Source organism: Babylonia areolata, chromosome 3, assembly GCF_041734735.1.
Source record: "Babylonia areolata isolate BAREFJ2019XMU chromosome 3, ASM4173473v1, whole genome shotgun sequence".
NCBI classification, from domain to species: domain Eukaryota; kingdom Metazoa; phylum Mollusca; class Gastropoda; order Neogastropoda; family Buccinidae; genus Babylonia; species Babylonia areolata.
In genome coordinates this window covers 27,508,278-27,526,009 of record NC_134878.1, presented here as the reverse complement: position 1 = coordinate 27,526,009, position 17,732 = coordinate 27,508,278, and the positions used below count along the sequence as shown (strand labels likewise).

The following is a 17,732-nucleotide window of genomic DNA, read 5'->3' as shown; positions in this document are numbered from 1 at the left end:
ACTTTTCTGTCAGGTACCCAGTGACCTTTCTGTCAGGTACCCAGTGATTGACTTTTCTGTCAGGTACCAAGTGACTGGCTTTTCTGTCAGGTACCCAGTGGCTTTTCTGTCAGGTACCCAGTGGCTTTTCTGTCAGATACCCAGTGACTGTGGCTTTTCTGTCAGGTACCCAGTGACTGTGACTTTTCTGTCAGGTACCCAGTGACTGTGGCTTTTCTGTCAGATACCCAGTGACTGTGGCTTTTCTGTCAGGTACCCAGTGACTGTGACTTTTCTGTCAGGTACCCAATGACTGTGGCTTTTCTGTCAGGTACCCAGTGACTGGCTTTTCTGTCAGGTACCCAGTGACTGTGGCTTTTCTGTCAGGTACCCAGTGACTGTGGCTTTTCTGTCAGGTACCCAATGACTGTGGCTTTTCTGTCAGGTACCCAGTGACTGGCTTTTCTGTCAGGTACCCAGTGACTGTGGCTTTTCTGTCAGGTACCCAGTGACTGTGGCTTTTCTGTCAGGTACTCAGTGACCTTTCTGTCAGGTACCCAGTGACTTTTCTGTCAGGTACCCAGTGACTTTTCTGTCAGGTACCCAGTGACTTTTCTGTCAGGTACCCAGTGACCTTTCTGTCAGGTACCCAGTGACTGACTTTTCTGTCAGGTACCAAGTGACTGGCTTTTCTGTCAGGTACCCAGTGATTTTCCTGTCGGGTACCCAGTGACTGTGGCTTTTCTGTCAGGTACCCAGTGACTGTGGCTTTTCTGTCAGGTACCCAGTGACCTTTCTGTCAGGTACCCAGTGACTGTTCTGTCAGGTACCCAGTGACCTTTCTGTCAGGTACCCAATGACTGGCTTTTCTGTCAGGTACCCAGTGACCTTTCTGTCAGGTACCCAATGACTGGCTTTTCTGTCAGGTACCCAGTGACCTTTCTGTCAGGTACCCAGTGACTGTGACTTTTCTGTCAGGTACCCAGTGACTGTGGCTTTTCTGTCAGGTACCCAGTGACTGTGGCTTTTCTGTCAGGTACCCAGTGACTTTTCTGTCAGGTACCCAGTGACTGTGGCTTTTCTGTCAGGTACCCAGTGACCTTTCTGTCAGGTACCCAGTGACTGTGGCTTTTCTGTCAGGTACCCAGTGACTTTTCTGTCAGGTACCCAGTGACTTTTCTGTCAGGTACCCAGTGACTGCCAGGCATTGTTACTGTCACTTCATTGTTTCCCTCTGTCCTTGGACTTTGTCACGTCAAGATGGGTTGGAAAGGGTTCTCTCCCTTGTCTTCTTTGAATGTCATTCACCGTCTGCTGGATTTTTTGGGAGGGGTGAGGAGGTGTTTGTTTTGTTGTTGTTTTTTTGGAGGGTTTGGGGGGGATCTTTGTAAAGTCCTATTTTCTGTAGTTCACAAATGTTTCCAGTTTGCACTTGTTTCCCTGTCACTCATTGTTTTTGTTTGAAAAGGGGTTGTGTTTTGGTTTGTTGATTTTTTTTTCCTTTGGTCACTGCTGTTATTTTGATAGGTTGGTTTGTAATATGTCACTGCCAACATTTCTGTCATATCTCTTCCCAGAGACAGTTCTGGAAGCTTCACTCTTCCCCCACCCCCCACCCCCATCCTCTTCTTTCTCCCCCTCTTCCTCCTCTCCCTCAAACCGATGACACATCTAGAAGTAAAATATGACAATTATAAAATTATTGATTTATACATATTTCAGAGAGCTGAAATGAAAATTGTTTATTTTTTTGGTATCAGACAGTAGGAATGTGTCATGTTTGATGGTCTGTTGTTGAGGCGGAAGGAGAGGGTTGGGCCCCACCTTCCAATGCCAAGCCCTGGACACTTGACTTGCCTAGTGCTTCTTGACTCCTTGTGGAGCATAGGGCTGCAGCAGCACTCCTCCAGTGGACTCGGTTTGGAGTTGTCCTCTTCAGCCGGGCCCATGTTCATCCGGCTGCCTTCATCTCATCCTCTGTGCTTGTTCTCAAAAAACTTCTCTGAATTTTTAACCTTGTTGTTGCAGACTGTGACAGTTTATTGACAGACATGAATCTCAGTGGTGTACATGCCGCCCTCTTGTTGCCATACACTGTGTTTACTGATGCTGGGATGGGACTGCTTACAACTGGGCATTTAGGCCATTGGTTTGGTTTCATTTTTTGGTCTTTTCTTTTTTGTTTTTGATGGGCATTCAGTTGTGATTTGGTCTGGACTGTCAGTGTCAGTGTGTTTTTTTGTGTTTTTTTTATCATGATTGGAGTTTTGTTGTGAGTTTTTTTGTTGTGCCTGATGTGCGGTCTTGCCTTGATGGGTTGTTGTGTTGTGAGTGAGGGTGTGGTGGTATGAACATGTGGGGGTTGTTGTGTTGTGAGTGAGGGTGTGGTGGTATGAACATGTGGGGGTTGTTGTGTTGTGAGTGAGGGTGTGGTGGTGTGAACATGTGGGGGTTGTTGTGTTGTGAGTGAGGGTGTGGTGGTATGAACATGTGGGGGTTGTTGTGTTGTGAGTGAGGGTGTGGTGGTATGAACATGTGGGGGTTTGTTGTGTTGTGAGTGAGGGTGTGGTGGTATGAACATGTGGGGGTTGTTGTGTTGTGAGTGAGGGTGTGGTGGTATGAACATGTGGGGGCTGTTGTGTTGTGAGTGAGGGTGTGGTGGTGTGAACATGTGGGGGCTGTTGTGTTGTGAGTGAGGGTGTGGTGGTGTGAACATGTTGGGGTTGTTGTGTTGTGAGTGAGGGTGTGGTGGTGTGAACATGTGGGGGCTGTTGTCGCACACACTGCCCTGTGTGCAATAGTTTGTGCAGGTCAGGTCCATTCTGCCAAGAATACACAGTGCGGGGCCAATTCGGAGACTAAACGCAGACTAAACGGATGAAATTTATATCCATCAGAAGTTGGAATTCACGGTGGACAACTTAAGCCAATTCAGAGTCTAAACACAGACTTAAATTTAGTCCAGCAATTTCACCAGACTACACTTCTTAAGCCCAGACTTTGTGAAAGACAAACAGCGCATTTAATTTTGTTCAGTACTGCAGTCGACTAGAAGGAGTATTTCGCAACAGAATGTACCCACTAGAATGATAATGATGAATATGATCATATTGATGATGATGATGATGATAATAACTGTTTATTCATGTTGCGCCTTTCATTAAAATACAACAGAAAGACACATGTTTGAAGGTATTCGCACACCCACACTCACACACACACACACACACACACACACACACACTCTTGGTTGGAGTTTGTCATCTTAGTGCATGCCGCATGATTGGACATATTAGTGATGCCCTCTTAACACAAGAAAACCAATGAATTTCCAACACAGCATCAGGCTGAAGAAGACCGCATAAATTTTACTCCGCGTAGCAGCTGATGAACATGGGGGAAACTTTTTTAAAATAATGCATATGACAGGCTTTCAAGGCCCAAAGAGCATGCTGGGTTTATGCACTGGTCAGGTATCTGCTGTCTTGTTTGGGTTTTTTTCAAGCCGATGTGGTGCAGTGTGTATCGATTAGTCTGCACGCTCCAATCCCTCCTTGAAACTGGAATGTAACTTCACGGTGACTCCGTGTATGTGTGCATGTTTGTGTGGATCTGTGCATGTTTGTGTCCTTGTATGTTTGTGTGTGTCTGCACAACTTTATTTAATGGAGCTTTATTTTAGTCTGCTAGTGCTCCTTATTAATAGAGAGAATGGAATCAACATATCAAGAGGCTGATAAAGTTATTGCTTTACTTCATGTGTAACGTGATTGATCAGAGAAACGTTGCCATTGCTGTCTGTCTGTGTCACAGCTGTCTGACCTCATGGTTTGCTTCTGTCAGTCTGTGCAAAAGACTCACCCAAATCTTTTTGGTTTTGGGGCTAGTTGTTGTCTTTTTTTGTCATTGTCATTGCTATTTATGAAGGTGTGGGGGGAGGGGTGGTTGTTTGGGCTTTTTGTTGTTTTTGTTCTATGTACTGGTTTGTTTGGTTTTGATGATGAAAAATCCTTACAGCGTTTATTTAACTCTTGTGTTGGGCTTGCCATTCTAACCTCCGATTTGACTTGCACGCTGTTTTGTTCCCCACTTCCCCAAGTTGTTTCTTGTAACATCCGCCTGCTGCATTTACATTTGTTTGTGTTCCCTTTTGCTGTGTTTTCTTTCACAGTGGTTTTTGGTGCCGCGTTTTTGGCATCGTGATGGTCTGTCTTCTTGTTGGTGTAGAAGTCAAACCTGTTGAACTGCCAGGATCCATGATTCTCAGTCACATTTTGGGTGGTGGTTTTTAAATTGTTTTTTCCTTTACACGGCAATCATGTTTTACGGTTTTCTGTATTGATTGCCTGGCAGTCATGTTTTATGGTTTTCTGTATTGATTGCCTGACAGTCATGCTTTATGGTTTTCTGTATTGATTGCCTGGCAATCATGCTTTATTTTTTCTGTATTGATTGCCTGGCAGTCATGCTTTATGGTTTTCTGTATTGATTGCCTGGCAGTCATGCTTTATGGTTTTCTGTATTGATTGCCTGGCAGTCATGCTTTATGGTTTTCTGTATTGATTGCCTGGCAGTCATGCTTTATGGTTTTCTGTATTGATTGCCTGGCAATCATGCTTTATAGTTTTCTGTATTGATTGCCTGGCAGTCATGCTTTATGGTTTTCTGTATTGATTGCCTGACAGTCATGTTTTATGGTTTTCTGTATTGATTGCCTGGCAATCATCCTTTATGGTTTTCTGTATTGATTGCCTGGCAATCATGCTTTATGGTTTTCTGTATTGATTGCCTGGCAATCATGCTTTATAGTTTTCTGTATTGATTGCCTGGCAATCATGCTTTATAGTTTTCTGTATTGATTGCCTGGCAGTTATGCTTTATGGTTTTCTGTATTGATTGCCTTGCAGTTATGCTATTGTTTTTTTTTTTTCATTCACAGCACAGCTAATGGTCATGTTTTATGTTATGTTGAAATCTTTCTTTATAACCTGCCAGCAATGGTTTTTGTTATATTTTCTCTATCCATAGTTTAGCTGAAAATCATGTTTTGTCTTGTTTTTTTTTCTGCATTGATAGTCCAGCAATCTTTTTTTTTTTTCTTCTTCATTCATATCTCATTGACCATTTGTGTTTTATCTCACACTGAATCCAGTCAGTAGAGGAGAAATAACAATCTTTTTTTTTTCTTCTTCATGTTTTATCTCACAGTCAGTAGAGGAGGAAAACACATCACATGACTGGTACATGCATAGAAGGAGGTAATCTAGTCTTGTATGTGATTTGGTACAGGGTTGGGTTTTTTTTGTTTATTTGTTTGTTGTTGTTTTTTGTTGTTGTTTTCTTGACTTGGTTTTCATTTTTCTCTCACTGTCTCTTTGCTTGAGAAGAATATTTCAAATCATCACAGTTCAATTCAGTAGAGTGAAGTGCAGGACAGTGTAATGCTTGAAAGGAAAAAAAAGGAAAGAAAAGCTGGATGGTTATTTTTTCCTGACAAGAGCGGAAAACTTGGTGATTGTACATGAGTATTGTGCGTGGAGTAAAACAAGTTAATCTTTTCACTGGAATTTTATGATGAAATGCCTCTTAAATGTTTGATGATAATGTCTTCATCACTGCTCAACCACCATCTGTTCTTTGTTGTTGCAGGTTGTTTGTTTCATTGTCCGTTTTCCATCAAAATGCTTTGTTCATGGAGAACATTCATTTTTTGACAAAGACTTGCAAAGATTTCTCTTGTTAATTGTTCATTAATTTGCATGGTCATATTGTATAGATAAGAGAGATTTACTTATTTTGAAAAGAACCATTAATCATTATCCTGTTTTACAATGTCATATAAACAGTTTTTATTAACTTTGGTCTATCCAGTTTGTGAACGAATATGTAAATTATTTGTGATGACATTGTTACGCAGTTCGCAATCAGCTCTGTTTATTGTCAGAATATGGTGATGGTTGGTTCTTCATTGTCAGAATACAGTGATGGTTGGTTCTTTATTGTCAGAATATGGTGATGGTTGGTTCTTTATTGTCAGAATATGATGATGGTTGGTTCTTTATATGGTGATGGTTGGTTCTGTATTGTCGGAATATGGTGATGTTTGGTTCTTTATTGTCAGAATATGGTGATGGTTGGTTCTTTATATGGTGATGGTTGGTTCTTTATTGTCAGAATATGGTGATGGTTTTGGTGGGGGTTTTTTTGTTTTGTTTTTTGTGACAGTCTGTGTAGTGATGATGGTTTGTTTCAGGTGTTGTGGTTAGCAGAAAGTGTTCTACATATCATCCAAGGGCAATAGAGACTAAGGAATATTCATTATTAGCCACTGTTTTCGACACACAGTTGAAAGACATTCTGCATTTATATATTAACATATATATGGAGGCTGGGTTTTGGCATGGCATTGTGTCCTTGGGAAAGGCAGTTTACTTTGATTTTCCTCACTCCATAAAAAAGGTGTGCATGGGTACCTGACCAGTTTGGGAGGTTAAAATGATGGAAGGAGAAAATAGGGCCCCTCCTTCCTATGACATGCGCCAGACACAGTGGATATAAATTCACTGCTCTGTGGTCAGAAAAAGTTACAAGACGTCAGCCGTTTTTGACGGCCATCAACTGCAATCACTTGTGTAGGATGACTGACCATTCCCATGGCCTGTTGTATCATTCACCACAAGAATGGTTCAGGCATAGGCTGGGGAATGTCCAGACATTTTGTGGAGGGAATGCTTTCTTGGTCAGCTAGGTTTGTTCATACTGACAGACAAACAGAATTTATCACTGAGCTTTTTCCATTCCATTCCATAAAGTTTTCTGTGACAAAAAAAAAGAAAAGAAAAAAGATGAAATTGGACCAGGACAAGAGATCAGACAAGGAAAGTTTGATGAGTCTTTGAGGCTGCAGTGAAAGGTAGGTTTGTAACATTGCCATGTTTTAGTGTATTGTACTTTTAAGCCAAGTTAATTGTTCCTTAAGTATATTAGTGAATATTTGCAATGTTGTATGACCTTTCCAGGAGAATCCAACTGAAACCAAAGCACCATTACTTCCTGATTTAGTCTGTGTAGATACACGCACAGCAGCCAAACTGCATGACTTTCCGTTATGCATGCGTGCATGCCAAGGGTAATAACTGTTACTCAGGGGATGGTTCTGGTTTGGTGAAAGAAAAGTCAGTCTTGTTGTTGTTTTGTTTTTTGTAAATTATTATTAACAGTGTACCAAATGACAAAAGACACTGCACAGAATCTCCCATCATATTCATAGTGAAAAGAGATTATTATTATTATTATTATCAGCATCACCATTATTATTATTATCTTTATTATTATTATCATTATTATTAAGTATTTATTGATGCCATTGGTTGCAATACTTTCTGAAGGTGCAGGTTTACAGATTGGTATTAATCAGATGTATACATGACAATCAATGTTGTTTTTTTGTTTTCTGTTTTATTACAGTTTTGGGGGGACAGGGGGGTGTTTGAAGCCGTGTGTTATAATTTTCATGACATTTGCCTTATTTGATAATTTGACAGAACTTGGCATTTGTGGATTTTTGTCACACATCTTTTTTGTGATATAATCAGTTTCCAGAATAAAAATCCTGAGATCTGCTTGCTTGCCTCTGTGTGTATGTGCGTGTGTATGTTTGTGTGTGTGTGTGATAATTTTCAGCCCTTTTTTCTGTCATCTCCACCTTTCAACCTTTTTGTCCTTTCACTTTTTTGTTGTTGTTGAAAGTCTGTCCCCATGTCTGAGCCCTATACAGGTAACTGACATAAATTCACGCCCCATTTAGTATTGCGTTTATTATTAGCATTACTATTATTATTATTTGCCTATGTTTTTTGTGTTTTTTCTTTTGTTGTCGCTGTTGTTTTGTTTTGTTTGTTTTTTTGTTTTGTTTTGTTGTTGTTGTTTTGGGTGGAGAGGGAGGGTAATATCTGTGAAGTGATGAATGGATAGGCTGGAACCATTCAAAAAGAGCTATTCACACAAGTCATTGCTTTTCTGACTGTGTCTTGGTCTTGAACAATAAATGATCCACTTTGTCAAACATGACAGAGTAATGAATGATTTTGTGTCAAACACACACACACACACACACACACACACACACACACACACACACACACACACACACACACACATATATATATATATATATATATATATATATATATATAAACTGAATAAATCAGCACTACTGTTGTTTTTTTATCATGCTGTGATTGTTGTTATCAAAGCTGATGGATGAAAAAAAGGTAAGCAACAAAAACTGCCATTGTGGCTTAATCCTAAAGCAGTCGGTTATTTATAAATCTATGCTATCTGTTTTTCAATGTACAACGTTTCAATGCGAACTACCAAGTGGGTTGTGACGTTAACATAACTGTGGTTGCAATTTTCAGCCAATCCAGCATTTTTTCCACTAAGAACCAAAGGGGAATAAATCCAAACCAGTGATCTCTTTCCGTGTTCCACCATTCCTGATTGTGTACTAATTCAGATTTTGAGCAACGACTGCAACATTAAAACCAACTCAGTTCGTATCTTTAGTTGAAAATGTGCAGAAATTGATATCGTTCGTGAAATAGACACGAAATTATTAAACCTAATGTTTAGCTTGATAAAATTGTATTGTAACAAGAGTGCTAGTTTCGTATTTTTCTTAAACCAGAATGGGTATGCATTCCGCAACCGGACCTGACAACGACCGAAGCTTCTTTGGCATCGACTGCTAGGGACACTCTACATAGCTTCGGATAACAGCTGACCAAGAAAGAGGAGAATTCGACACAGCTTTGGATAACAGCTGACCAAGAAAGAGAGAATTCGTCTTTCAACACATTGTGTCTGGGATTCGAACGAAAGGTAAGGTTACCAGCGTTTGGCTGTTCGGACAGTCATTGTTAGTGTGAGAGGGTGTGAATGCGTGTGCGTGTGGCCGTTTGTGTGTCTGTGTGTGCCTGTGTATGCGTGCGCACACACACACACACACACACACACATACACGCACACGCACGCACACACACACACACACACACACACACACACACACACACACACAGATGAAAAAATTCGCATAAAATCTTTATGTCATTATCTGTTGCTTTAAAAATATATTTCTCACCCTGTCAAAGTGTACATGTTATCACAAAAATCACAGAAATATTCGGCTATAGGCTAGAAGCCTTTTGCCCTCATAATAGTATCCATTTATGTGCTTTTGGGTCACTATATAGTGAACTGTTCCAAGGTTTAATCAGGCATAGTGTTTTTCTACATTTATTTCTGACTCCATAAAGATTTAAATCGATGGAAAATACATGGTCATTAAAGGTTTTGTCAGTTTGGTTTTTGAAAGTGTTTACTGATGATGCATTGATGGTGTCAACGGAAAGGTTATTCCAAGATTAATGATATGGTTAGTAAAAAATTGTGGAACTGGTTAGTGGCAAAGTTTGCCTTGTTAAGTTTGAAGTTGTGCCCTCGAGTCTTATCAAATTTAACCAAGGTGAACAGGGATGAGGTAGTGCAGGGATCATAAATATTGTGCATGATCTTGAATACTTCAATGAGATCACCTCTTAGTCGCCTAAATTCTAGACTGGGCAATTAGTTTAAACAGAGCTAGGCGCTCCTCATAACTAAGGTCTCCAGTACCAGTTATACACTTAGTAAATCTGCATTGAATGCCTTCAATCATATTTATGTGCTTTTTTAAGTAGGAGCACCACACCAAGTTACCGTATTCAATTATGGGCCTAACTAAAGCTTTGAATAAAGGAACCATAATTCGGGAGACGTATTTGTAATATTTCTCAAAAGCATACCAGAAATTCGATTTCCTTTTTTCACAATATTACTTATATGTATATCAAAGCTTAATTCTGGGTCCATGGTGACCTCCAGATCCTTTTCAGCAGTTGTACTCCAGTACATGAGTTGATCCATACTCTTGTATTATGTAATCATAATTTGGATTGTTCCTTCCGAAGTGGAGTACTTTACATTCCTTGCTATTAAATTACAACAGCCAAGTATTTGTCCATTCAACCAGTTTATGTATACACATTTGTAAATGGTCTCTGTCTTCTATATTCCGGATGGCTGAGTAAGCTTTGATACCATCCGCAAAAAGTTTGACATCACAGTCAACCTCACCAGGCATATCGTTCATAAAGTATATAAACAACGTAAGGCCCTGAACACTATCTTGTGGTACACTACTTGTTACCTTTACCTTAGACAAACTACTGCCACTGACATTTACAAACTGGGATCTACCATTTAAAAAATCACCTATCCTTGATAGAAGCATGCCTTGTATACCATAGCCAGCTAGCATATTTAGCATATTAATAAGTCTTTGATGGGGAACTGTATCAAAAGCTTTCCTCAGATCAAGGTATACTGCATCAACAGTTACTTTATTATCTAACTTCACTAACCAATCATGTAACCTAACAAGTAGTTGTGTTACACATGAGCGACCATTGGTAAATCCAAACTGTTCTCTTGATAACAAATCATAATTGGTTAAATGCTGGCAAAGAGCGTCCCGTATAAAACCCAAATAAATTTTACAGACTACTGATGTTAAGCTGACTGGACGACAGTTGTCTGCAGAGTTCTTATTTCCTTTCTTAAAAATAGGTTGTACTTCTGCTTCTTTCCATGCACTGGGTATGACACCATTTTCTATTGTTCTATCAAACAGTATCTTCAGAGGGTATGCAATAGTATCAGCTAGCTCTTTTAATACTCGCTCATGAATCTCGTCAGGTCCTGGGAACCTGGACGGATTTAGACTTTTTAAGACTTTATTCATCTGCTGAATTGTAACTTCTACATGGGAAATATCTGGAACATTTTTCTTGCATGAAAACTCTGGAATATTATTGCTACTCTCTTTTGTAAAAACACTGGCAAAACAGCTGTTTAATACACTGGTTTTTTCTGAGTTGTTTTGTGTCAAGGTACCATCTTCCTTGATTAGATTAGCAACCAATTCTTTTTGTAGGGTCTTACTTGCAACATATCGGAAGAAACCCTTAGGGTTTCTCTTAGACTCTTTAGCTAATTTAGTTTCCTTGGCCTTCACATGTTTCCTTGACTTCATGTTACTTGGTTTCGAGCACATGCATACAACTTGTAATTTTCAATAGTGGGATATTTCCTGTAGTTTTTAAAAGCTCTACGCTTTTGATGGATCTTGTCTAATAATGATTGGGGAATGGGGTCTCTCCTAGGCTTTCTTGGGAGTCCTTGTTTATGATTTTTTGTTATGATTTCACCAATTTTCATTTTGATATGCAGCAAGCTTATTGTATCATATGAGCCTTCATTGCAAAATGTACCGTTGTGACTTGACTTCTGCGTTGATTATTATTTGACAACATGACTTGTTGTTTTGTTTTTCTTTCTTTTTTATTCCCCATTCTGACAGACACATGTACAATGAAACAAAAACAAAACAAAACAAAAAAAACGGGGAGGAAAAAGAAAAACATGTACTGGTTTATTCACAAATACATGAAAGCTACCTTCCCTGTGTGATTATTTCTCAGAGAGTAGATGTGTAAGTATAAATCTGTTATATCAAAATGATATGTTTGCCCGAAGAAATATTGTGTGGGGGGAGGGGGATTTTTGTTAGTCATGTTACTTACATCGACATTTTGTTCAAGCTTTTTTAGGAGTTTTCTTACTTTTTCTTTTTTATCACTTTTTTTTTATGAAGTAGATGATTGGTGCCTTAGGCACTCTCCTATTTCTAGGTTATATAGCATCCACCTGTATAGTTTGTTAGGCCAGTTCCATTGGATTGTATGTTATGAGTTGAAGGAAACTCTGTGTCGCTGTCCACTGGACTGTATGTTATGAGTTGAAGGAAACTGTGTCGCTGTCCATTGGACTGTATGTTATGAGTTGAAGGAAACTGTGTATCGCTGTCCATTGGACTGTATGTTATGAGTTGAAGGAAACTGTGTCGCTGTCCATTGGACTGTATGTTATGAGTTGAAGGAAACTGTGTCGCTGTCCATTGGACTGTATGTTATGAGTTGAAGGAAACTGTGTATCGCTGTCCATTGGACTGTATGTTATGAGTTGAAGGAAACTGCGTATCGCTGTCCACTGGACTGTATGTTATGAGTTGAAGGAAACTGTGTATCGCTGTCCATTGGACTGTATGTTATGAGTTGAAGGAAACTGTGTATCGCTGTCCATTGGACTGTATGTTATGAGTTGAAGGAAACTGTGTCGCTGTCCACTGGACTGTATGTTATGAGTTGAAGGAAACTCTGTGTCGCTGTCCATTGGACTGTATGTTATGAGTTGAAGAAAACTGTGTCGCTGTCCATTGGACTGTATGTTATAAGTTGAAGGAAACTGTGTCGCTGTCCATTGGACTGTATGTTATGAGTTGAAGGAAACTGTGTCGCTGTCCATTGGACTGTATGTTATGAGTTGAAGGAAACTGTGTTGCTGTCCATTGGACTGTATGATACAAGTTGAAGGAAACTGTGTCGCTGTCCATTGGACTGTATGTTATGAGTTGAAGGAAACTGTGTCACTGTCCATTGGACTGTATGATATGAGTTGAAGGAAACTCTGTGTCGCTGTCTTGCTCTTTTGAGGTGAAGATGTTATCAACATAGTTTCAGCTCTGAGGTAGGGTAGTCTCCTCAACATTCAGTGCCTTAAGAGATATAATCAGAGAATATCAAAATAAAGAAGTGAATGCAAGAGGAAATGAATTAATCAATGAAAAGCACTGGCTCCTTGCACTCTTGAGGAGAGAGAAGAAAAGCTTTGTGTTGTAGACCTGTCTGGGTTCTGTGATTTAGGATGCCTGGGTTTTGGGGGCACGCAGAACACTGACACTACCTTATATGTGTGAAAGTGTGTAGTGTACACATTGATATGTTGCATGTTTGGCTGGCTGGCAGCACATTTGTGTGTGTGTGTGTGTGTGTGTGTGTGTGTGTGTGTGTGTGCTGATAGTCTTTAATTTATATCTTTTCTCATTAAGTGATATGAAATGTGTGTGTATATAAGTGTGTGTATGATGTGGTGTGGTGTGTGTGTTTGGGGAGGAGCGGGGGGGGGGGGGGGGGGAGGAGTGTGTGTGTCTGTGTAAGTATGTGTGTGTGTGTGTTGGTGTGTCTGCCTATATGTGTCTGTCTGTTTGTGCTGATATGTGTGTGAATATGTATGCTGGTGTGTGTGTGTGTGTGTGTGTGTGTGTGTGTGTGTGTGTGTGTTGTGTCTGTGCCGTTATTTGTGTGTATATGAGTGCTGGTGTGTGTGTGTGTGGGTGTGGGTGTGTGCATGAGTGAATGATCTCAACAATGTATCAAAGGCAGTTCATTTTCAATTTCACCTTCAAGCAGCACCACATCTGCTGTTATCCCTTCACAGACCCCTGCCTGCGTTAAAGTGATGAGACATAAAGAAAGAACCGTGTTATCCCTTCACAGACCCCTGCCTGCATTAAAGTGATGAGACATAAAGAAAGAACCGTGTTTTCCCTTCACAGATCCCTGCCTGCATTAAAGTGATGAGACGTAAAGAAAGAACCCTGTTATCCCTTCATAGACCCCTGCCTGCATTAAAGTGATGAGACGTAAAGAACCCTGTTATCCATTCATAGACCTCTGCCTGCATTAAAGTGATGAGACGTAAAGAAAGAACCGTGTTATGCCTTCATAGACCCCTGCCTGCATTAAAGTGATGAGACGTAAAGAACCCTGTTTTCCATTCATAGACCTCTGCCTGCATTAAAGTGATGAGACGTAAAGAAAGAACCGTTATCCCTTCACAGACCCCTGCCTGCATTAAAGTGATGAGACGTAAAGAAAGAACCCTGTTATCCCTTCATAGACCCCTGCCCGTATTAAAGTGATGAGAGGTAAAGAAAGAACCCTGTTATCTCTTCACAGACCCCCACCCGCATTAAAGTGATGAGACGTAAAGAAAGAACCCTGTTATCCCTTCATAGACCCCTGCCTGCATTAAAGTGATGAGACGTAAAGAAAGAACCCTGTTATCCCTTCATAGACCCCTGCCCGTATTAAAGTGATGAGACGTAAAGAACCCTGTTATCGCTTCACAGACCCCTGCCTGCATTAAAGTGATGAGACGTAAAGAACCCTGTTATCGCTTCATAGACCCCTGCCTGCATTAAAGTGATGAGACGTAAAGAAAGAACCCTGTTATCCCTTCACAGACCCCTGCCCGCATTAAAGTGATGAGACGTAAAGAAAGAACCCTGTTATCCCTTCATAGACCCCTGCCTGCATTAAAGTGATGAGACGTAAAGAAAGAACCCTGTTATCCCTTCACAGACCCCTGCCTGCATTAAAGTGATGAGACGTAAAGAAAGAACCCTGTTATCCCTTCACAGACCCCTGCCTGCATTAAAGTGATGAGACGTAAAGAACCCTGTTATCCCTTCACAGACCCCTGCCTGCATTAAAGTGATGAGACGTAAAGAACCCTGTTATCCATTCACAGACCCCTGCCTGCCTTAAAGTAATGAGACGTAAAGAAAAAAACCCTGTTATCCCTGCATAGACCCCTGCCCGTATTAAAGTGATGAGACGTAAAGAACCCTGTTATCCCTTCATAGACCCCTGCCTGCATTAAAGTGATCATACGTAAAGAAAGAACCCTGTTATCCCTTCATAGACCCCTGCCTGCATTGAAGTGACGAGACGTAAAACAACCCCACCTGTTTTTGCTGGGCTTCTGCACAAAGCCTAATTCAGCATGCAGCCTGCTGGTGTACCACCATGGTGTTCCCCTCCCACTTTTCCTCCACATTATTCATCTGTTTATTCTTTCATGTATTGACATTTTCTTTTCCTTTTTTTAAAATCTATTTGTTTATTGAATTATTTGGGAACAAAACTAAATCATAAGATAACTGTTTGTCTTATATCACACATGGGAGGCACGGGCGTATGCACTCTATTCACGAGCTAATTCATGTATGTATATATGTATATATATATATATATATATATATATATGTGTGTGTGTGTGTGTGTGTGTGTGTGTGTGTGTGTATTTATATACCTGGATATGTTGATATACTTCGATATATATATGCATGAACAAGCTCATATATATATATATATATATATATATATATATATATATATATATATATATATAATGCTTTTGGACAAATTCACATACGCAACACCACTGACTAGCAGCATAACTCAATGCACCGTAGTCAGATTTTGAGTGCATGCTTACATATTTGTGTACCTGTCAGAGTGAACTTATTCTTCAGAATTTGGCCATAGGGTGTGTTTTTTTCAGTGGGTCAAGTGTGTGCTGCACAGGTACCTTGGTTTATCATCTCATCCAAATGACTAGATGTTTATTTTGATCTCCCTGTCAAACTTGGGAGAAGAGGCAAGACTGACACTGTATTGGCAGGTAGTCTTAACCATTATGCCACATTTTCACACGCCCAGGACAGGTATTACAATAGGTACATTGTAAGTCTGACACCAGAACTAATCCACTTGTATGGCTGGGGGGTCGTGGTGCTGGTTGTGTAATCACCTACACCCTTTACACACACACACACTCTCTCTCTCTCTCTCTCTCCATAGGCCCCTTACCCTTTCCTGTATTTACCTTGCTGCTTACAGTGGTGCTGAAGATACACGCCGTTCATGAATATATCTGGTAATCTTGTGTCGCCTTTGTCAGTGTGAGAAACACTTACAGAGAGGGAGAGAGAATGTGTGTGCGAGTGAGAGAGAGAGAGAGAGAGAAAGGGGGGGAGGGAGAGAGTGGGAGAGCAGTTTTTGTTCACTGGGCTTGTACATTATTGCCTGCATTAAATGTTAGTGTTCTATCTAAATCTAAGCTCCTCTCCCCCTATCTCTCACCCCTCTCTTTTCCCCTCTCCCTATTGGCTTCTCTCAGTGTGTGTGTGTGTGTGTGTGTTTGCGCGCGCGCGCGCACATGTGTGTGTGCTCGCGTGCGCGCACATGTGTGTGTGTGTACGTGTGTGTGTGGAGGGGGGTAGGGTGAAGCAGAGGGAACGTAGGTACAAGGGAGTGGGTGACGGTGGGTAGTGACAATGTAGATCGCCAGAGAAGGAACATTAGCGGGTATTTCTCTGCAGTCTTTCAGTCTTATTTATTCAGTGAACTGACCGATTGTACCAACATTCACGTAAAGTACTCGGGAGGAAAACCACTTTGCACAACGAAAGACCCAGCTGATGATAGCGACAGGTGTGACTTAGTGAAGTACACTCGTTGAAAAAGCTCCCAGCCCAGTGTAATGCCGTAATACAGCCCGGTACAGCACTTGAAGAGCGTCTTAAAATGGTTCCACGTGAGCAGTAGCGCGTGACCCCAGCCAGGTGACGTAAGTAACGCGTGCAGTGAAGTAGAAAACTGATTGGTCACAGTCCCGTGCACGAGCAGCCACGCGGAACGGCTCCAGACAGGAACATGACAAGCCCGGCGTGTGTGATATGAAGATAGATCCTCCCAAGTCTGACGCGCTCAGTTTGCCATAGTTCTCGTTAGCTGTCTGTCGTCTGGTCGTCGTTCGAGACCATTGGAGTTGATGAAAGTTGCTGAATCAGTTGTACTTGGAGGGCTTGGATTTGGAGGTTGGTTTTGAAGAGTGAGAGTTGTGATGTTTTCTTCAGAGTAGGAGCTGTCATGTTTTGTTCAGTTAGAGGTGTCATGTTTTGTTCAGTTACAGGTGTCATGTTTTGTTCAGTTACAGGTGTCATGTTTTTAGAGTGAGGTAAGACGAGGACGCGGGGTGAGGGAAATCTGCGGACAGTTGTTGAGGAATTTGGTGGTTGTTGGGTCATTTTTTTTCGGCGTGGACAATGGTCAGTTGTGGCTCTGAAGACACGTTTAGCTACAGCTTGTGTCAGACTGTGATACACTTACAGGTGTGAAGGCAGCGACACTAAGTTCGTCTGGTGTGTGTGTGTGTCAGTAGCACCCGTGTGTTGAGGCATGTCTGAACGACCCAGTGTGTTTTCTTTCTGACGGGGAGGGGCGTAAATAAAATGAATCAACAGACGCCTGCAAGTCAGTGGGCTATGGCGACAGTTTGAGTGTAGGGTTCAAATACTCCATTCTAAGATGGCTGGATAACTAGCTGTTTTATTGGATGCTGAAATGCCAGACTGGATTTTACATGTGATACGGTGGTTACTGAGCATACATGTGATACGGTGTCACTAAAACTCGAAAAGACACGAAAAGACATATGAAAAAAAAGTGAAAACGCGAAAAGACATCCGAAAAGAATGTGAAAATGCGAATAGACACGAAATGACACGAAAAGTGTCTTTTAACGCCGCATTTAAGCCTAATGATTCCTTAGGGGTTCTAATTAACCAAGTTTTAAATAAAGATGTTCCATGACTTTTCATGTCTTTTCACATGTTTTTTTCAGATGTGTTTTCGTATCTTTTCGCGTCTTTTCGTGTCTTACTTAAAAGACGCGAAAAGACACGAAAAGACATCTGAAAAGACATCAGAATAGATATTCCAGGACTTTTCATGTCTTTTCACATTCTTTTCCGGTGTATTTTTGTGTCTTTTCGCGTCTTTTCGTGTCTTTTCGCGTGTCTTTTCGTGTCTTTTCGCGTCTTTTCGCATTTTATTATGACCCGGATACGGTGCCAGGTTACTGAGCACTTGGTGTGCGCAGTTCGCATGTCAAGCGTAAATGTT

The 17,732-nt window shown here is 40.9% G+C and overlaps 1 protein-coding gene across 2 annotated transcripts in view; it reads left to right on the top strand.

The window, feature by feature from the left end:
- The first annotated feature begins 8,731 nt into the window (after positions 1-8,731).
- LOC143279905 (ras-related protein Rab-23-like) overlaps positions 8,732-17,732 on the top strand; it is a 29,748-nt gene continuing 20,747 nt past the window's right edge. The window contains exon 1 of one of the 2 annotated variants that reach the window (XM_076584225.1): positions 8,732-8,862. The gene's annotated coding sequence lies outside the window, so the exon portion shown is untranslated. Of the gene's footprint in view, positions 8,863-16,507; positions 16,646-17,732 lie in introns of those variants that run through there. The other variant, XM_076584226.1, reaches the window with a different exon arrangement.